Genomic DNA, 22,843 nt, shown 5'->3' with positions numbered 1-22,843 from the left:
AGTAGCATTCTACTTCAATTACTATAGCTTTGTAGTATAATTTGAAATCTGGGATTGTGATGCTTCCAGCTTTGTTCCTCTTTAAAAATAACTTTGGCCTTTCAAGGTCTTTTGTGGCTCCATACAAATTCTGCGATTATCTGTTCTACTCCAGTGATAAATACTATTTGGTATTTTGATAGAAACTGCATTGAGTCTGTAGATTACTCCTCAGGGTCCTGGGATTGAGCCCTGCATCAGGCTCTCTGCTCAGCAGGGAGCCTGCTTCCCCCCAGACCTTGTGATCTCTCTCTCTGTGAAATAAATAAATAAAATCTTAAAAAAAAGAAAAAAAGAAGGAAAGAAAAAGAAAAGTGTGTGTTCTGCTATTTTGGGATGGAATGTTCTGTATTTATCTGCTAAGTCCATTTGGTTTATTGTGTCATCTAAAGCCACTCTTTCCTTATTGATTTTCCATCTAGATGATCTTCTATTATTGTATCACTGCCAATTTCTCCCTTTACATCTGTTACGATTTGCTTTATATATTTAGGTGCTCCTATGTTGGATGCATAGGTATTTATAATGCTCTCCTCTGGCTGAATTGATCCCTGTATCATTATGTAATGCCCTTCTTTGTCTCTTGTTACAGTCTTTGTTTTAAAGTCTTTTTGCATGATGTAAGTACAGCTACCCCAGTTTTTTTCTGTATCCATTTTCATGGATACCATCTTTTCACTTTAAATCTGTATGTCTAGGTCTGTAGTGCCTTCTAGGCAGCATATTAGATGGGCCTTGTTTTTTTTTTTTTTTTTTTTTTTTTAATCTATGCCAACACTCTGTGTCTTTTGATTGGAGCATGTAGGCCATTTGCATTTAAAGTAATTGACAGGTATGTACTTATTGACATTTTAAATGTTTTCTTCATTGCTTTTGCAGTTCTTCTCTGTTCCATTCCTCTCTGGCTCTCTTCCCTCATGACTGATGAATTTTAGTGTTATGCTTGGATTATTTTCTATTTTTTGTGTATACTGAAAAATAATATACTGAATAGTATATTGAAAAATAATACCCATTATAGGTTTTGGTTTGTGGTTACCATGAAGCTCATATATAACATACTATGTATACAGTGGTTTATATTTCACTGATGTTCATTTAAGTTTGAACACACTCTAAAAGCACTACCTTTTTATTCCCTCCTTCATGTTTTACATATAGGATACTGAATTTTAAACCTTCTTATTTATTTATTTTGCAGAGAGAGAGAGAGAGAAAGAGCACAAACACAGGAAGCAGCAGGCAGAGAGAGAAGCAGACACAGGGAAAGGCAGGCTCCCCGCTGAGCATGAAGCCCAATGCAAGACTTGATCCCAAGACCCTGGGATCAAGACCTCTGCCGAAGACAGACGCTTAACTGTCTGAGCCACCCAGGTGTCCCACGGATTTTACATCTTTTTATTGTGTGAATGCCTTAACTAATTAAGATATAATTGATTTGGAGCACTTGGGTAGCCCAGTTGGTTAAGCATCTATCTGACTCTTGATTTCTGCTCAGGTCATGACCTCATGGTCATGGGATAGAGTCCTGCTTCAGGCTCCCCACTCAGCAGAGTCTGAGGTTCTCTCTCTCCCTCTACCTCTACCCCCTCACGCTCTCTGAAATAAATACATCTTAAAAAAAAAAAAAAGATATAATTGATTTTAGTACTTTTAAGTCCCTCATATTAATTTATAAAAGATTAATGTACTTGTTACCTTAGTAAATATGTGCTTCTACCAGGGAAATTTTTTCCTTCCAAAATTTTCTTCTCATTATGGCCTTTATTTTTATGCTTAAAGTCCCTTTAACATTTCCTGTAAAGCCAGTTTACTGGTTTTTTTTTTTTTTTTTTTTTTTTTTTTTTTTTTTTTTTTTTAGTTTACTGGTCTTTAACTTTTGTTTGTCTGGAATCCTGAATGATATCCTCACAGGATAGGATAGCCATGGTTGTTGATTTTTCCTTTCAGCACTTTGAATAGGTCATGCCACTCCCTTCTAGACTGCAAAACCTCTGCTGAAAAATAATCTGATAGCCTTATGGGGGGTGGGTTCCCCTTGTATGTAACTAATTACATTTCTCTTGCTGCTTTTCAGATTCTCTATATTTAACTTTGGACATTTTACTTGTTATGTGTCTTGGTGCGGCCCTCCATGGGTTCCTCTTATTTGGGGCTCTTTGTGCTTTCACGAATTGGATATCTGTTTCTTTCCCCCAGTTAAGGTAATTTTCCGCTATTATTTATTCAGATAAGTCTTCCACCACTTTCTTCTTCTTCTGAGACCCCATATAATGATAATTTTAGTATACTTGGTGTTGTCCCAAAGGCCCCTTAACATAGCCTATCCTAATTTCTTTTACTTTTTAATTTTTCTTTACTGGTAAAGCTTGGGTGTTTTCCATAACTCAATCTTCCAGACTGTTATTCTTCATCCTCTAATCTGATATTCATTTCCGCTAGTGTATTTTTTATTTCAGTTATTTTATTCTTCAACTCTGATTAGTTCTTTTTTTTAATCTCTTTGTTGATGTTCTCACTGAGCTTATCCATTCTTGTCATCTTCATAACCATTACTTTGCAGTCAAATGCTCTACCCCTGAGCTATACCCCCTATAACCATTACTTTGAACTCGTTATCAGGTAGATTGCTTACTCTGTTTTGTTTAGTTCTTTTTCTGAAGATTTTTCTTGTCCTTTTGTTTGGAGCATATTTTTGTCTCATTTTGTTTCATCTTCTGTGTTTCTATAAAGTAAATGAACCAACTACCTCTCCAGTCTTGAAAGAATGGCCTTATGTAGTAACGTCCATGTATACTGCATGTGCCAGAAAATTAAGCTGTCTGGCTGAAGCTGTGGCAGGTGTGGGCTGAGGGTCATGGGGCACTCTACCCCAGGGTCACCGTGGTGGACTAGCTGGAGCTGGGGAAGGGACAGGCCCGGAGCTCCACAGTACTATGTTCCAGGAACACCCTGACAGTACAGCTGGAACTGGGTGGATTTCAATTTCAAATAGAAACCAAAAGCAAAAGTGCAACACTGTCAGCAGTTTCCCCAAATTGGATTTGATTCAAGGCAGCCATGTTTGCTGGTGCCTTTGTCGCTAGGCGGCATTTTTTTCAAACCGGATGGGCGGGAGAAGAGGCCCTGGGGGCAGGGTTGGTTGGTTCCTTTGGAGCCATACTGCCCTCACGAGGATGCGGTTTTACAAAAGCCAAAGCTGTTAGTGTGCATTCCTGTTGCGATCTAGCAGTTAACAAGTCTGGCTAATTAAACGACTGAATTCATCGTGACCAACCTAGGCATCCTTTACTTGAATGCTGAGGCTTTCCAGAAGCTCTGGAAAAAAGTTAGAACGTTGGTAGAAAAGCTTCTGAGTGAGGGGCAAGGACTGTATATAGCAGGACCTTTGTTTCTTCCCAGTGGTTAGGACTAAAGGAAACCACTCAGAGACTTTGTCTGTGAGCATTTGTCTCCTGGCCCTGCCCCCAAGAAAATGAGGCAGTTGGGCTGGCACAATGTGTCCCTGTACTCTGGGGCCTGGGCTCTCTCTGTATGAACATAGAGTTGGGATGGGGGATAGGAATGTCATTCCATGTGACATCTAACAACAGCCAGTCTGCAACCTGAAGTTCTCAGGTTCACACAGAAGTCAAATGCTCCCATTGCCTGAAGCAAGGCCAGCCTGACCAGGAGTGCCTGTCCCTCCGCCATGCCAAATCAATAAACTCCAGAACATCAGTAGGAGTGAACTGGTTACCCTCCAATTCGTGTTACGTGTCAGTAAACAACCGGATGCAAACCAAGAATGGAGAAGGCCTGCAGGTATTTTCTGAACCCAGGAGGTAATGGCTTTTCAGCTTTTTCCTAGGGCTCAGTGTGAGGGCCTACCCACTTACAGAGACCTCATCTCATTTCTCACAAAGGACAGAACCAGTTCCTTTCACAGTTGGTTTTCCCCTAAGGAAGATGAGGCCCTTCAGGTCTGCAAGTATTATTCTATGGCTGCTTCTTAGCCTTTCACCGATGGACATTCCTTATAGACTTGACAAGATACCCTCCCCTGTGGAGTTGAACGTTATCAGGAGCCCCGAACCCTTGCTTTTTTAAGAGCCACTCACTCTTCTGTATCTGAGATGATCTCAATATACAACCTTGAGAAAGGCTGAGCAATCCATAGAAACAAGCTTGGGCATTTTTTATCTTCTTTCTTCCACTCTGTTTTCCTACTCTATTTCATGTGAACGCTTGCATGTCTCCTTTGGGAATGTGTCTATGTGATCACTTTTGAAAGGCAGTCTCTGGACAAAGGGTATGCTCACGTCAAAAGTTAACGGGGGCACAGTCATAACCCTCCAACAAGTTAAATGAACTGACAATGCTTCCCACACAAAGGAGCTTGTCCGTTTCTACAAATGATCATATAAACTGTACAATACTGATGGCTTCATTTTCAGCAGTTTGCTCAGGATATATCAGTGGGTGGGTGAGGGATGGGGGAGAGGAGGAGATATCTGAGAACTTCTTAAATTCTAAATATACTTGGGTATTGGTGATTTGAGAGAATCTATGCCAACACACTTCAGTTTCATGGCATTTTTTCACCTGGGAAGTTCATGCTCCATTCTTTCTCCCTTTCCTTTGGATTTTAATTTTCTAACAGTTGATGATCTCTAAGATTATCCCCCACACCTCACCCTGCCCCCCGCGAGCTCTATAATACTGCTACCAGATGCATTGTGCTGGAGTTCTATGACCCAGACTGTCTGCCTCATGTGCCTCACTCCTCCTGTGCAAGGGGCAAGGAAAGGAGGCCAAGGCTGACAGGCCAGGCACTTAGTCGTGAGTCACTTCCTCTAATCCCGCCCACACGCTGGGTGGACACCGAAGCTCCTCCCCACAGCTTCCTGTACCTGGACTTCCTGGTAGCTGTTTGTGTGGTCCTGGTGTCTCACTAGCCGGCTCTTAGAATTATAGCACACCTTTGTCCACATATCCTGGAAGGCCTTAGAAATGAATGCAAGAATGCAATGCTTGGAGCCAGAAGATGTTCAACCTCCCTCCAGGTCCAACATCCTTCAACTTCTGCGTCTTCCCTGGAAGAAATACCGAGACTTGGGAAGTCACCAAACAACTTCCGCATGATGGCAGTAGTGCTCCAGAAACGTCACCCAGCCCTGCCCTCCCCCTCCCCCAGGCCGCCTTCTCCCTCCCATCCGGTCTGAAAAAACGCTTACAAAAGACAAAGGTACTGGAAAGCAGATCTACTTTATATATTGCCAGGTTGGAGGATCCTTGCTTACGCTACTGTGATTAGCTTTCAATTTCAATCTATAATCGAACTGAAGCCTAAACCACTGGTATCATCAGACATCTTATGTCAGGGGTTACCTTTTCTCACCTTTTCAGAAGAGTTCAACTCTTCACTCAACGTTTGTTCTCTAGCATTTTCCGAATTATCAAGGTGTTTTCTAGAGACAAGTCTCAGGCAATCAGGACTAAATGGAAGAAGATGCTGGAATTCCATGCTGAGAGGAAGCCTTCTCTTGTCACTTGTTCTTCAGGCCTTTATTTGGTTTCTTTGTTTCCCAGGGAATCTTAGGACACACTAGTCCTTCTATGCTTAGTGGAAGGCTATTGTTTGGCTCAGATCCAAAGATTCTTCTCTGAAGGCCTATATAACTCTTAACTGATTTGTGACATGTCCTATGTGGGATACCAAATGTACCTTTATTTATTTTTTAATGAAGAAAAATGTGTGTATTGATGATTTTTCCCATGTTTCTATCACTTCTATAGTAAGAATTAATTTATTCCTTGAGAGAGAGAGTAACAGTACATATGTTGGTGGGGGGGCAGCGAGAGAGAGAGAGAGAGAGAGAGAGAGAGAGAGAAGAATCTCAGGCAAATTCTGCACTGAGCAGCGGGCCTGACCCAGACCCCAATCCCAGGATCCTGAGATCATGGCCTGAGCCAGAATCAAGAATCAGATGCTTAATTGACTGGGCCATCCAGGCATCCCAAGCAGGAGCTAACTTCTGCTTCTCCATCTTAGAATAGATAAAAGATTATTCTGTTTCTAGTGAATCTTGGGAACATACATTAGACTTTAAGATTTCAACTGCAGTCTTGTCTACATTTTGAATTTTCATGTTGTTTCCAATGTCTCCTTTTCAAGTGGAACTAATACATTCTCTTTTATATACAGTCTTAATATTTTTCATACATATTTGCTTAATGTGTTTACACACATTAGCATATTTTTTAATTTAATAACTCCGTCAATAGAAATGTATTCATTTGGTGGATATATTTGTGTGTCTATGTGTGAACTTTTAAAAATATGTGTTGGATCATACTGAAACCAATTTTGTGCCATCTTTAATGTATTCATTATTTTATATGAATCCATATTTTTACATAATTTCAAATTTCTTACTTTTTTATGATGAGAATAGCTTTATTTCCCCACATATACAAAGAAGATAGTGGCCACTTTAAAACTACTTAGTTTTGAATAAGAAATCTTTAGTTTTGAATAAGAAATCAATCGTCATGATTCTATTTTTTATGCATAATAACTAGAATTTTAAAAATTTCATGGCTTTTTTCTCTGCAAATATAACCTGAAGCTTTTATTTATAAAATGGGTTTCTATTTAATATGTATTTTAATGTTTTTTTTTGTTCACATATTGTATAACTAACATCTTGCCAAAATCTTTTCCTAGTCTCAGAGTTTTGTCTTCCAGACATTAAACAAATAATTCCGCCTGTTTAATTAATTTATCATGGTTATTTAAGAAATATCCATGGGGTATCTGGCTGGCTTAGTTGGTAGAGTATGCAACTCTTCATCTCATGCTTGTGAGTTTGAACCCCATCATGGGTGTGAAGCCTACATCAAAAATTTAAAAAAAAAAATCCATATATTTCATATATATGATCATGAAAACAGGTTATTCAAAATTCTATTTCACTCATGCGTAATGATAATAAATTTTTTTCATATTCTACAAAAGTATACAAGCTATCTAAAATATCTCAAGGGTTTCACTCATCTTAAATATTTGTATCAATTTGATTTTCTTGGCAAAATTTTCTGACCACCTCCAATGTGTTCTGCTTTTGCCAGTATCTGGTGCTTAACCATCATTCTGATACTCCTTTCATCAACATTCTGAGGATTCCCTTCTTATCTCTTTTCTACTGGATCTCTGGTTTCATAAAACCTGTATTTTCCTGTTTCTAAATCTTTTTTTCCTCTTTCTAAGCACAAGCTACAGCAGCATTTAAAAAAAAAAAAAAAAAACTCTGTGGGAAGTAAATCTTTAAGGCCTTGCATATTTGAGAATACCTTTACCCTTACATTTCAGTGAAAAATTTCTCTGTGTATAAAATTCTAAGTTGGAAATAATGTGGGGTTTTTTTCCCTGAATTTTGAAGACAACACTACATTCCAGATTCCAGGGTTGATATTCAGAATTTCAGTCATTCTGATTCTTCATATTTGTGTGTTAATTATATGATCTACCCTCTGTTACCAGGGTCCTGAAATTTCCCAATATGTCCTCATATTTTCACCGATGGTGTTGGCAACCTGATGGCCCCTTTCAATATGGGATATCATATTCCACATTCCTGTGAAATTTCTGGGAACTTACTGAGATAATCAAACGCATTTACAGATATACTCTAATTCTTATTTTTTTTTCTTGTTATTGATATTACAAGTCTTTTTCCAACCTCCTTATTGAGTTTTGTATTTTTGCTATGTCATTTTTACTTGTGGTGTTCCTTTTCATTATAACTTTATCTTTTACATTGTATCCTTTTCTTCTATCACAGTTGCAGTATTACCTCAGGCCTGTTTGGCCATACTGATAATAATGAATTTTTGAAGTTCTCTTCTTCCTTTAAGTTGGTCTTCTCCAAGATAGTTCTTCTATGTTTTGATCTGTATCTTTTCTGTTATGCCTCCTTTTAGGTACCTGAGAGTCCTCAGTTTTCTACTCAATCCTAAACTGATTTAAATGTCGTTTGGTGCTTCTGGACTTCATTTTAGAGTGATCTGGCTTGGAAGTTTAATTCGCCAGAGAAGGCTTTGACCATCCTTCCCTCTAGAGGGGAAAAGCTTTGTTGGTCGTGTTCTAGAAACGAAATAGAGAAGATGATATGCTCATCAGCATGTAGCACACCACCATCGTCACTTACTCATGCTGTTTCCAGTAAGATGACCCAGGTTGCCACTGTGTGTACTGGTCCTCAGTCCAGAGAATCCTTATTTTAGCCTTTTTAGAGAATAATCACCAGTATTTTCTTTAGGTAGGGAGGCACTCTGATCTTCTCATTATATAAGAATCTTCTCATTATATGTCACAGTTGCCTTCTCTCCTTACTCCTCCTCTTCATCTCTCTTTTCCTCTTCCTCCTTCTTTGGGAGAGGCACGGTCAGGTTTGTTGAGAAATAATTTGAACACGGTGAAAATCTGGTTTGGTTTAAATCAGGTTAGTTCACTACTTTCTCTTCTATATCAGGATTGATTTTTCTCTTGTCTACTATTCATTTACCATTTTCCATCTGCTTTCACCTTCTAAATATTTCTGATGTCTCTTCTCTTACTTTGTACAGAGTTTATACCTTTTAGAAAAATCTCTGTATCTACTTTGGAGGGGAATTAGGAGAAAAAAATTACATGCCAGTGTTCAACTTGTCACATTACCTAGAAATCTTACCTTGGTTGCATCTTATATCATATCATGAATACCTTCTGTAATGTAATACCCTTTGTAAGCTTAATAATTCTTTTAGCCCTTTATTTTGGAAATCACTTTACATTTGGTCTCAATTTCACATGTAATATAGGCACCATGAAAATAAGTTATTACCAGGGAGCATTTAAAGAGCACCTGTGATCGTATCATCTTAATACAGGCACTGATAGGTTTTGTTTTGTTCTATTCTTTTCTTATATATTATCTGTATGAGTGGGTTAGATGTGTATTATTATTCGTGGGGGAAACTTGAATTTCAATTTCACAGTCCCTTGACATCATTAACTTTTCATAATGTCAAACTTCAGAAGACAATTTTTTAAATGCGAAACTTAATTTTTAAAACTATTAAAATACCTGTAAGAGAAACAGACAGGCATAAAGTAGATATGCATTTAAAAATGACTTATTACTGATGATATTTAATAACCTGGGATTTTATTTTTAAGTACATTGAAATAAATGTTCCTTAATTTTTTTTTAAGCACATTTTCTTGTAAAAAAAAAAAAAAAGTAACCGAAATAATAGAAATAAAAAAGGGACATGATCACCCCTTCCTAAACAGTATATGGTAGTATGGTAAGTACTATTTGCACTTTGATGCTTTTCATTCCAGATCTCTCAATATGTACAGGCAATCATATATTCATCCAGAAAATATATAACTAGTTCCTGCCAACTTCCAGACTTTGCTTTAGGCCTTGGGGGAAAAAAAGATTTAACAGAATTTATTTGTGTGTGTTTATGTACATATATACACATACACATACATGTACATATACATACCTATACGCAGTAAGAAATAAACTAATATGCACACACACATAATATATGTGTAACATGCATATGTATGTATAGCTAAATAAATATATGCAAGCATTGGCACATATATTTATAAACTAATGATATACACATAAACACGATGTTTGTTGACCACTGCAGCTTCCTGAACACTAGTAAATTTGAGTGTCTTTTCACTTATGAATAGTTGGATTTCTTCTTTTGTAAACTGTCTCTTTAATTCTTTACCCATTTGCCATTGGTTTAAATGGAGTAGGAACAGAAATGAATATTTTCAGTCACAGGAAGCTACCACCCAAGCACAAGACAAAAGCACCTTCAACTATTCTAAAAGGTCAAATGAAGACAGAGTAAGGAAGGAAGAAGGGTACTAGGCAGGTCCTCAATTAGGGCAGAATCCCAAGAAATTCTAGGCATCCATCACTATCTTGGAAGCAAGAAGCATGGGTCTGAGAGGGTTCAACACCTTAAGAGTCTTGTCAAGTTTATTAGGCATCTTCATCTGGAACTTACGAAGCAGTGACAGAGAAGAACAAGTATGAGGAGAAAGCTAGGATATCAAGGACCTCAGCATCCTCGGAGACAACTAAAGCTGTAAGTCCTCCCTCTCCTCCAAACCCAGCAAGAGAACTGAGATCAGAGCAGAGCTCTGTTGGCAGGCCTTTGCCTGAGATTTGAGAAGTCAGAATGAAGCAACTTCCTTTGCTGCCTCTGGGCTCAGAGAATTCCTGTTTTTGCCCACTGTGCATATGCTTCCGATCCCCTAGCAGAAGTCTGGGGTCTTCTTGGCTTGGTAGGATGGCTTCTAATGCTCCTCCATTTATTTGTCCCCTTTGCTCAAGCAGTAGGTTCTGGAATCCTGTATCTGAGATTTCCCAGCAAGCACATCTGCCTCAAATTAGACTGCTTTTACACTGCGGTGCTCCTAGCACAGGGAGCTCAGATTCTAAAGCTCCAGGATACTGAACAGGCTTGCCTGACCCTCTGAAGAGCAGTGACAGGAGACAAACGTCAACAACACCCGCACTAAGATCCCAGGCCCTCTTTCTTTGTTCACTTACACTCGGAGGAAACCAAAGCCCTGCCCCCACAACTTCCGGTGCCGGAACTTCCGGGTAGCGGCGGGTTCGGGCTTGCCTCCCCACTGATCAGCTCCTACTCCTGGCCTCACTTTTGTCATATGGTTATCAGACCTTCGGTCAGAACTCCTGGAGTAACTGAGAGAAACTAGAGAGGTCCAATATGGGGTCACGGCCTGCTTTGCCTCCCCACTGAACGCACCTCTCTAAACCGAAAGTCCTCACGCAAATGGCCATAATGGCGGGGGTCATTTTTAAACGATTTCCTCAGGATGGCAGTAGTGCACCAGCTTTGGCAACAAACAGGCCACCTCCTTACCTCAAGTCATCTTCACCCGCCCGTTCTTTTCTGAAAAAACCCTACTCAGTGGCAAAGGCGCTCAGAAGCGCAGTTACCTAGTATCTTGCCCAGTTTAAGAAATCCTGCTCACAAGGAGGCACTTTTGCTTTGGTTTTCACCTAAAATAAAACTGGGGCCTAAAACTAACCACTCTTACCAGGACTCTTCTTCCAAGAATTCAGCTTCCAGGGGCGCCTGAGTGGCTCAGTGGGTTAAAGCCTCTGCTTTCAGCTCAGGTCATGATCCCGGGGTCCTGGGATCAAGCCCCACATTGGGCTCTCTGCTCAGCAGGGAACCTACTTCTCTCTCTCTCTCTCTCTGCCTACTTGTGATCTCTGTCAAATAAATAAATAAAATCTTTAATAAAAAAGAATTCAGCTTCCACTAAGCCTAGTGGTCATAGTTTCGTCCTTCTTCACTCTGCATTACATCTACAGTATTTTTCCATTGTCTAGTCTAGTTCTGGGGGCAATTTTCAAGGATCCAGGCCTAAACAGAAAAAGAAAATGCTGGAAATTCAACCAGGAGTGCATCTCTAGGTATCAATCCATGTTTCCTTGCCTGGCTCTTCTCTTCTGCTCTTAAGGAATTCTACATTTTCTGATTATAGATGTAGGCATGTGTTGAATGAATGGTTGGCAGCCATTTGGTGCGGTAAGAGGGGTGGCCAATATCACTTTCATTACTATCTGCCACCTACTGTGCCACATGTCAGGATATATATTCCAATCAGAGGTTACTGAGAATTTAGTCTCATGCTCCCATTTACCATTTGGACCACAAGCACTTGCCCATGTCACTAAATGGCCTTCAGTTGTTCTCCTATGACTTTATTGAAAGTGTGTGTGTTACCATTTATCCCTTAGAGATCAGGCAGAAAACCATTTTCATCAGTGACAAAGACATCCTTGCCAAGGATTCAAAAATAATCCTTTGTCAATCAAGTAAAAAGCACTGCCATAAAACTTACTACAACCAATAATAACTTTTTAGATGATGTCTTTCCAGTCCTTGTAATACAGAGTTCTGTTTACATTCATAAACAACAATAAATTTATATTAAAGTTGGATTTTACTACATTATTGTTTGCATAAGAAAATTTCCCTCCTGACTCCTGGCATTTTGAGGATATTATATGAAATTTTCAAGTCTTCAGTTTAGAAAGTAAATTATAAAAAATGCTTTTTACCACCCCACTTACTTAATAGACATACACACAGACACACATTTCTCTTTGATTATAATTTGACTCAGATTGGGTGTTGTTTTGCACAAAATCTTCTGCATAACCTAATATAAATCACATAGCCCATATCAATATATATTTTCCTCAATTTGAAATTTCTTTACATTTTATTCTAGAAAGAGGTCTCCCAAGAAATTAGAAGAGTGACACCTGCTGTTGGCAACCTGTTAACATTTTGATAAATTATAAAGCCAAAATCAATGCCACCAATCAAAACTAGAAGAAACAACTTCTAAACTGTTTTTGCATACATTCTCACATCCTTCCTGTGCTCATATATTTTTTTAACCTAAAATCTCAGTTCCCTGGTATACTTCAAGTGTTCAAACATATTTTCTTCACCAATTATAGAGTTCTTTGCAAATATCATTAAATACTCCTTGGATACCCCCGGGGATAAAAATATATGTTTATAAAAAATAAAAAAATTTAAAAAAATACCCCTGGGGATAAAAATATATGTTTATAAAAAATAAAAAATTTAAAAAAAACACTCCTTGGAATACTTCCAATTTCTAATGTTGCCTCTCATCGTTTTGCATTTCTTAGAATTAAGCATTCCTGCTTACAAAAGTGCCAGATAACATTAGCCATGTATAAAGTGCAGTGAAATCACAAGTAATCTCACAAGCAGACAAGGGTTTTCTAAACAGGGCGTCCTGAATCCTCTTGATTTCTGTGAGCAATTAGAGATATAAACAAATTGGGTCTCAAATGACCAACAAATCAGGTTTACATCAGTAACTTCCGTACACATTTGTTCTGGATTGGTTCTCAAATTACAGATATATTATCGACTTCTTAAAAAATCTCTTAGAATATACAGTCTGTCAAGAACAAATGGAAACACTTTATCCTAGATCCATCTTTCACAAGGGAACCGCTATAAATAAGCAACTTGATGAATACGTTGGTTTAAATATTCTAAGTGATATACAATTGTTCATGAGAGCGAAACAGATTTAGCCTACATCTCACGATCAGCATATTTACTGGCAAAGCTGGTGCACTAAACATGACTAAAATCATTATACCCTACATTCCTCAGCACAATGCTGTACACACACGCACTCATACACACAAGCTCTAAATGTTTCTATGTCTTCAAATCCATCATGTTCACACTGTATATGGAGTTTGGTGGCATGAATTTTTGACTCAACATTGGACAGCGGGTACTTGCCAACAGCATTTACTATTCATGAAAAACCTGATGATGTTGTATGGTTAAATTACATAGTATTCCTTCATTGTTGATCAAATTATAAGAATGATGTGCATCCGAAAAAGATTCAGTAAATTGAGTGAACAGAAAACAAAGAAATGATACGCTAACTCACAGAAACTCATTATTTATGTCTCTGATATTGGATCTATTACATTTTACTCTCTTATGTTATATTTATTACATAATTGGCTATGTGTGGGCACATGTGTGCAGACTGTCAGGATTTGCTGGTATTTGGACTTCATAATACATACGGAATATCCTTGCAGTTTAAGTTGCTTCCTTTTATTAATGTTTTCTCAGATCTTACATCACATAAGCCTCTCCATATGACATCAAATATGCTTCAGAGGGCCACCTGGGTGGCTCAGTTAGTTAAGCAACTGCCTTGGGCTCAGGTCACGGTCGAAGGGTCCTGGGATCCAGCCCCTCCTAGGGCCTCCCTGCTCAGGGGCGTGGAGGGGGAGGGCTGCTTCACCCTCTCCCTCTGCTCTTCCCCCAAGCTCATATGCACACTCCCTCTCTCTCTCTCAAATAAATCTTTTCAAAAATATGCTTCAGAAATTTGTATTTTCTGGGACACCTGGGTGGCTCAGTCAGTTAATCATCTGCCTTTGGCTCAGGGCATGATCCCAGGGTCCTGGGATTGAGTCCCGCATCGGGCTCCTTGCTCAGTGAGGAACCTGCTTCTCCCTCTGCCTGCTGCTCCCCTTGTTCATACTCCTTCTCCGTCTCTCTCCGACAAACAAATAAATAAATTAAAAAAAAGAAACTTTAAAAAAATTGTATTATTTTCTGTTAAGCAGAATTTGAAAATACCGTTCCATCCGCATAACAATGAAGTCTGAGGTCTTTAAATCTTGCATGGACCTAGACTTGTGCACATTTTAAAAAGAAAAATAGATATTTTGATACCCTCTTTTCTTAACTGCTTATTGGTATAATGTTGGTTTCTTGATTTAAAAATTTTTTTTCGAATATCAGCTTTTCCCACTTTCAGCATTTGGAGATTTTAGACAAGTGTAAAATTAAAACTTGAAGGCAAGCCATTGGAAACATCACTCTAGAAAGTTAATCACTGTTAGCTGTTTGTATGCTTTCCAAATACTTCCCTTGTGCCTATTCGCTTTTTAAAATCCTCATGAGTTGGGGCACCTGGATGGCTCAGTGGGTTAAAGCCTCTGCCTTTGGCTCGGTCGTGATCCCTGGGATCGAGCCCCGCATCCTCTCTACTCAGCAGGGAGCCTGCTTCCTCCTCTCTCTCTCTCTGCCTGCCTCTTTGCCTACTTGTGATCTCTATCTGTCAAATAAATAAATAAAATCTTTTAAAAATAAATAAATAAAATCCTCATGTGTTTATATTTCCAACTTGAATTAACATGTAGATAAGCAGAGAAAGACAGTCTTTTCCCATTGCATTTGTATTAGACACCTAGGATGATTTGATCCCAAAGTTCCAACACTTAGCTTTTTCTTCCTGGAATCAACTCTCCTGATAAAGACTCAGAGAATGGATTTCAATCTTTCCAAGGACTTACAAAGACTACCTATTGTAGCTGAACCCAGAAAATGGACCCTTTGCCCCTCCCTGCTATCCACTCTTGCAAAGGAAACCTCAGTGATCCTCCTTGGCCCCAGCTCTCTGCTCTCCTGTGGGACTGTGGCTCTGTGACCACTTTTGAGACTCAAAGTCTCTGGACAAACAATATTCCCATGTTAAAGATTAACTGATGTCCACCAGCTGATCTCCAAAGAGTTGAGCCAATTGACAATGCTTCTCACCTGGTAGGAGCTTGTCCAATTCTAGAAATCATTACACAGACTGGGTGATAATGGCTTCATCTTCAGTGGCTTGCTTAGGGTATGATGAAGGGCATTATGGGAGACGGATTACAATTGAAATGTGGTACTTAAGAGTTTGAAAATCTCTGCTAAGACTTCTGTGTTGCATGCCTTTTATTGTCTGGGAAGTGCTTGCTATTGTCACTGCCACTTTTCCTACTGGGTGTTTCTTTTTATTTTTTTTTAGCTTTTCAGGTTAAAACAGCTTTTTTTTTTTAAGATTTTATTTATTTACTTGACAGAGACAGAGAGATCACAAGTAGTCAGAGGCAGGAAGAGAGAGAGGAGGAAGCAGGCTCCCTGCTGAGCAGAGAGCCCGATGCAGGGCTCGATCCCAGGACCCTGAGATCATGACCCGAGCCCAAGACAGAGGCTTTAACCCACCGAGCCACCCAGGTGCCCCTGAAACAGCTTTTGATTTGAAATGAGTGTCAATAGCTGAGCGGTAGTTAGGCTTGGCAATAGGTACGATCAATCTCCTGCTACTGGTCTCAGTGTCAGGCTCCTGTTCCTGGGGCTCAGAAAGGTGCTGTTGCTTTAGGCTTCCATGCCCTAGCCAAATATTTTCTCTTCATGTAAACCGAAATATGTAAACACAAAATTCTTGAGTTTGAGGAATTCCAGGGCTAGGGTTACCGCACCTGTCACCCCCAATTCTTTTTTTTTCAAGATTTTTATTCATTTATTAGACACACAGAGAGAGATCACAAGTAGGCAGAGAGGCAGGTAGAGAGAGAGAAGCAGCGCCCCCCGCCCCACCTGCTGAGCAGAGAGCCCGATGCGGGGCTCGATCCCAGGACCTGAGATCATGACCTGAGCCGAAGGTAGAAGGCTTAATCCACTGAGCCACCCAGGTGCCCCGTCCCCACAATTCTAGCTTCAGATACAGAGCCCAGCCTTCACACGTCTAGCCTCCCCCATCTAGCCTATGGGCAAGCCAAACTGTTAACTCCAAACAGGCAGCTTAGTTATCTGATGCAGGATTTCCCAACTATCTCCTTAACTGAAGCAGAGTAATGAGGTCAGAGGGCACCTTACACCTTCATAGAATACCTGACCACTGAGGCACGTTTTCGCAGTATCTCCAAATCCCCCTTGGCTGCTCTTCACCGAGAACAGCCTCAAGGACAACTAGATCAGCTGCTTCCGATCTGAAGAGAAGAAAGCCCACCTGAAGGCCAGAGTCCACCCAACCACTTAAAAGACCAAACCTCAAATGCTAGGCCTCATGGTTCTAACACTACGGGTTTTGTGAAACCTCCTCTTGGGGGCAGTATTACTCTGGAAAAGCCAATTAACCCAGTTTCCTGGGCTCTCCACTCCTGCCCTTTCAATAGGGAAAAAAAAAAAAAAGTCACCAAAAGACAAAGAAAGGAGTCAGGAAACACAGTTCTCGAGCCATTTGCCCAGTTGGGGGAAATCTATTGGACCAGATGAACTTTAGCTCCTGGTTTCCCTCAAAAATCAGCAGCCTAAACCACCTACCCTCATAAACCATGTTTTCAAGAATTCCATTTCCATTATACCAAGGCTTTATAGGTCTGCTCTTCGCTCAGCTTCGAACTCCGTTTCCCCATGCTGTTTGCTTCAGTTGGTCAGCTCTTAGCCAGGGCTAAGACAGTGAAGAAAATGATGAGAATAAGGGCATGGAGAAGAGCAAATCTACGCACCCGGCCACGTGGTTCTCAACTCATCTCACGGCCAGATTCCCTGGGAATCCTCCATTTTCTCTGAGGGCACCAGGCCTTGCCTGTGGAGTGAGAGGGAGCCATCTGGCTGGAACCCTACGAGTAGGGTCCAGAGCACTCTACAGTCTGATTTCCACTTGGAGTGACACATACACTGGAATATATATAAATTCCAGTCAGAAGAGACATACTTTTGTCTCATGGTTTCATCATCTAACAATGGAACACAACCACATGCCAATGCATGTGATTATATGACTTTCAATGGCTTCCTATGGTTTTTAAATTATTATTATTACGTATGTACATGCCACTAATTGTTAGGCATCCATCTTGTAGTGTTTTCTCATATGTAACTAAAACATGGTGCTTGCAAAAAATTCAGAAAAATAACAATGAGTAAAAGTACTGTCATAAAATCTTGTATTGAGGACTGATAATCTTTTACACATTTACTTCCATTATGTCAGCACACACACACAGACAGTTCTGTATTTATGCAATAAACTACAATAAATTTAAATTGGGTTTACATAGGCAACATGTTTTAGATTCAAAATTTTCACTTCTGATTCCTGATACTTTGAAATTATCAGGAAACATTTGCAAAAACGTGGATATGCGACATAAATACTTGCAAAGAACTACTTGATTGACGCGTTATTTTAAAATATTAATAAGATTCTCACTTAATCTGGTTTTATTCATACACAGGACATCGAATGCCTATAATGTGACCATTCAGGAATCTTATTTTGAGATCTGCCCCATATAATCATTAATATGATGCCATATGTATGCTTTAAAACTAACACTGGAACAGACACTAAATATTCATTTCCCAGAACATAAGAGGGTTTCTTTTTTTAAGACCTCTCAAAATTTATACCACATTTTTTACCTTAAAATTTTCTTCAAAAACTGTAAAGAAAAATATTCTTCAATAAATGAAGGTTGAAATTGGTTGTCTCTTAAATTCAGTCACCCAGATGTGCAGCCCAAGAAAACTTTAAGGTGGACACATTCACACCCTTTACATGCAACTATAATTTTTTCATTAATGTCTTCTTTTATATAAATGTAAATATGGATATAAATATGTTGACTGAGAATTTCACGTTGAAAAGCATGCTTCCTATAAAACTGACAATCATGGATATACTGCTTTTTAAAAATGTATACATATACACGCGATATATAAGCACATGCATATATATATAATGTTACACACAGAGGTATGCTTCTCGTTAGACATAATTGGATGCACACTGGGTACAGTTTTGCACAGTCTTGAGCACTTTCTTAAACCTCTTGCATACTTGCCTATCAGTATGTATTTGAGTGCTTGAAAACGTTTTTGTTTTACCCTAGAAGACCTTTTTACTCCAAGAATTTACAAAAGTTTTATCTGCTATTGGCAAAGCATTCAAATTTTGAGAAATTATAAAGTAGAAAACAAATGGTACCTCGATAAGAAAAAAATAACCGCTTAAAAAATATCCTTGCCATGCATTATCTCTTCACTTTGCACATACTTTTAAAAAATCATGTTCAAATTCCCTTCTACTTTAAGCATTAAAACAAGTTTTCCTGCCATGTATCTTGAAAGCTTTTTAAAACATCATCAATATTCTTTGGAATTTCGACAGGTTTTTAAATTTTGCAAAAATGTTTTTGCATTTCTAGAAACAATCATGCTTCTTTTACAATGTACCTGCTCCAACAGCCATGTATGAAGATGTGAAGCGAGGTCACAGGTAGTGCCACCTCCAGCAGACAAGGACTTTTGGAAATGTGGGTTCATCTTCAATCCTCTTCACTTGTTTTTGGTTTCCATCAGTCTGTGCAAAGTCTGATCTTGTATCAGGAGTGGTAACAGTTCTTGGCTTGGCCAGGTAGTTTCATTTGTCGCCAGACTCTCCCAGCTCCAAATTGGGTGCACCTGAGACCTCCAGCAAGCACCCTGGGTCATGCTATAAGCCACCAGAAATTGTGGGGTCCTTGGCGCTCAGACTCTGCTACCAAAAAGAGCCCAGGTCCCAGGGCCAGGAAACGCCACGTGGTCAGAGGGGCTGAGAAATTCACATGCCCCTACTTTATCTGTTAGTGGTTTCCTCTGGTCCCGCCCACACAAGGCGAATATCAAGACCCCACCCCACGACTTCCTGTGCCCTGACTTCCTGGCGGCTGCTGGCAGCCTCGCCTTCCCACCGGCCACCTCCTACACCTGGACCCCACCTTTATTCAGAGCTCCAGGTAGGCCTCGGGAGGAGCACTGAGCTTAGGATAGGGGCCCAGCCCTTCCCCCTCCCCCCCCCCCGAATGGACTTTTCCAAAGTAAAAGTCATTTCAGAGAAGCAGCCTTGGGGCTTCTTCCAGAGATTTCCTCACGATGGCAGTGTCGTCCCGGAAATTCTATCTAAAACTGCCCACATGCCCTCTTCCCCCGCCCGACCTGTGTGAAAAAAAAATATGACCAGTGACAAAGGCGTCGGGAACTATGGCTTCCTTGCTTTTTGGCCAGTTTGAAGAAACCTGCTCACACTATCCTGATTTTGTTTTTGAGTTCCACCTGCAGTCACACTGGGGCCTAAACCTACATTCTCATCTGGCATCTTTTACGCTCAAGAACTCAATTTCCACTTCCCTAGTCTTTGTCTTTCTACTTCTTCTTCACTCAGCACTATATCCCCACTGTTTTCTCTTGGTACCAAATTGTCTTGGGATATCAGGGGGCAAACCTCAGGGATCCAGACCTAAGGGCGGCGGGGGCGGGGGGGTGGTGGTTGCATCTAATGGCTTAGAGAAGAGCAAATCTACGCACCAATACAAGTGGTTCTTGACCGGACTAGTTTACCAAGTTCCCTAGGAGCCCTCCTCCATTTTCTGGCAAGGGCACTAGTCCTTGGTTTATTTAGGGAGAAGCAATTCTTTGTCTGGAACCCTAAGAAAAGTATCTAGATTGTTCTCAAGACTGCATGCTACACCTGGAATGATACACCTACTCAAATATGTATACATTCCAGTCAGAGGGGACATGATTTAGCTTGATGCTTTCATCATTCAACACTGGAACACAGGCAAGTTTCTATGTTATTATATGGTCTTCAGTGGCTTCCCTATGAGGTTATTGTGTCTCCGGGATCAGTTATACATCATTTTCTCATAAGTAACAAGACACTGTGCTTCCAAATGATTCAGACAATAACCGCATGCTGATCAAGAGTAAATCGCTGTCAGAAACAGTACCTGTTACTACCACTGATAAACATTTGGATTTTGTTTCAGTACACAAATAAAAACTCAGTTTCCATATACTCATGCATCCACTTGAATATACACACAAAAACGGGTATATTAGCTTCATACACAACAATAAGTTTACATTAAAATGAGATGTATTTGTATGTCCTGGTTTGGATATTTTCATTAAAACTTTTCAAGACCTCAGTTTTAGTAAATAAAACACTGCCAAAGTGTTTGTGGGTTGCCACATTCACTAAAAATATTAGGACTTCAGTGAAGAAATGTGCAGTTCCTAAAACACTTATTTAACAACGTGAAATTTAATCCCTATGATGCCACCCCTCAGGTATCATGATTTGAAGATCTCCATTTTTAATCTTTATTATGCTAACATATATTTATAATCCATATACATATATACTTTTTAAGGTTTTATATATTTATTTGACAGAGAAAGAAATCACAAGTAGGCAGAACAGGCAGAGGGAGAGGGAGAGGCAGGTTCCCCACAGAGCAGGGAGCCCACCACAGGGCTCCATTCCAGGACCCTGGGATCGTGACCTGAGCCAAAGGCAGATGCTTAACCGACGGAGACACCCAGGTGCCCTATATACACATATATTCTTTTTTTTTTTAAAGATTTTATTTACTTATTTGACAGAGACCACAAGTAGGGAGAGAGATAGGCCGGGGGGGGGGGGGGGAGCAGGCTCCCTGCTGAGCAGAGAGCTCCATGTAGGGCTTGATCCCAGGACCCTGAGATCATGACCAAAGACAGAGGCTTAACCCACTGAGTCACCCAGGCACCCTTAAATATATAAGAATATATATATTCTTAAACAAACATTGAATCACAACTACACAAGTGTGTCTCAGAAAATATAGGATTTTCCCCCTTCTCAAAAATTTAACCTACATTTTTATTTGAAATTTCATCTTGGGGCACCTAGGTGGCTCAGTCAGTTAGGCATCCAGCTCTTGAATTGTGGCTCAGGTCATGACCACAGGGTCATGAGATCAAGCCCTGTGTTGAGCTCTGAGCTGGGCATGGAGCCTACTTAAGATTCTCTCTGTCCCTCTGCCTCTCCTTTTCCCCAACCCCCAAATAAAATAAAATAAAACAAAATAAAATAAAATTTAATCTTAACATTTTATTATAAAAAATATAACAGATTACATTACTGAATAAATAAATAAAGTTTGTGTGTACATCATTCTAACATTGAGATCCAGGTGTATTCTATCAACCACAAAGGTTGATAGCTTCAAGGTGAAAGCATTTGCATTTTTTAGTTATTAATAATCTTTCATCAATATTTCCCTTTATAGTTATTTATTTACTAAAAGTTAGGTCTTGCAAATTTTTCATGATAATGGCAAACTGTCTAGGAAACAGAAAGGAAACTATGATCCAAAACATGATATATGAATAATTCAATGTTAATATAAACTTATTGCTGTGTATGAAGCTAAATATGAGTTTGTATATATATACATACACAGGTGTACGTCAGAGATATCGTGGATTTTGGTTCCAGACCACCACAATAAAGCAAATATCACAACAAAGTGAGTCAAATAATTTTTTTGGATTCCCACTGCACATAAAAGTTACATTTACACGATATTGTAGTCTGTTATATATGCAAGAGCAGTATGTTTTTAAAAAAGGACACACTGTAATTTAAAAATACATTATTGCTAAAAAGTGCTAACCATCATCTGAATGAACTGGCCTACTGATCACAGATGGCCATAACAAAGATAATAATGAAACGGTCTGAAATAGCGCAAGAATTACCAAAATGTGCACAAGTGAGACACAAGTGAGCAAATGCTGTTGGCAAAGTGCAGCCTACAGACTTGCTCTATGCGGGGTTGCCACAGACCTTCAATTTGCAAAAGGTATCTATGAAACTCAATAGAGGGTAGCACAATAAAATCAGATAGGCCTGTATATACCTCACACACATGTATAGACACATACTTACACCCAGACTCACACCCATGTGTATATGGACACAGCAGGTGAAATTTGGGTGAAGTTTAATTGCATTCTTATTATAATAACCACCATGATTAAAAATACATCATCTTTACACAAGTGTACATATATGGGCAAATATGTACAAATGCTCTAACGGGTGTGTTTGTTTCTCTTTAAACATAATTGAATGCATGCTGAAGATACTCTTGAAAAAAAATCCTCATCATTTGATACAATTTTCATATGCTCATATACCTATATATTTAGAGAACTTAGAATTTCTTTATTCTTTTGTCAGAAGAGCCTTATTATCCAAGAGAGTTACAAAAGAAACAGTTGCTGCAGGCAAACTGTTTAAATTTTGATAAGTCTAAAACCAAAAGTAAAGGTAGTGCAATCCCAAGAAGAATAAAGACTTAGAATGTCATTCTCACCTCTAACTTATACAATATACTAATAACTTTTAAAAAGTAAAATTAAAATTCCTTCATACTGCTGGTATTCAAGTTTATTTTCTGCACTTACTGTAACTGGAGTACTTTCCAAACACCATTAAATATTCTTTGAAATATTGGTATTTTTAAAAAGAGTA

The 22,843-nt window shown here is 39.3% G+C and overlaps 1 protein-coding gene across 1 annotated transcript in view; it reads right to left on the bottom strand.

Annotated features, from left to right (window-relative positions):
- Window positions 1–19,226, bottom strand: part of IGSF1 (immunoglobulin superfamily member 1) — a 432,586-nt gene extending 413,360 nt beyond the window's left edge. Inside the window, exon 1 of the mRNA XM_082717676.1 lies at window positions 18,733–19,226. The gene's annotated coding sequence lies outside the window, so the exon portion shown is untranslated. The remainder of the gene's footprint in view (window positions 1–18,732) is intronic.
- Window positions 19,227–22,843: the final 3,617 nt, after the last annotated feature.

This window comes from Mustela nivalis (assembly GCF_964662115.1).
Source record: "Mustela nivalis genome assembly, chromosome: X".
Classification (NCBI taxonomy): domain Eukaryota; kingdom Metazoa; phylum Chordata; class Mammalia; order Carnivora; family Mustelidae; genus Mustela; species Mustela nivalis.
This window is presented reverse-complemented; position numbering and strand designations above follow the sequence as displayed.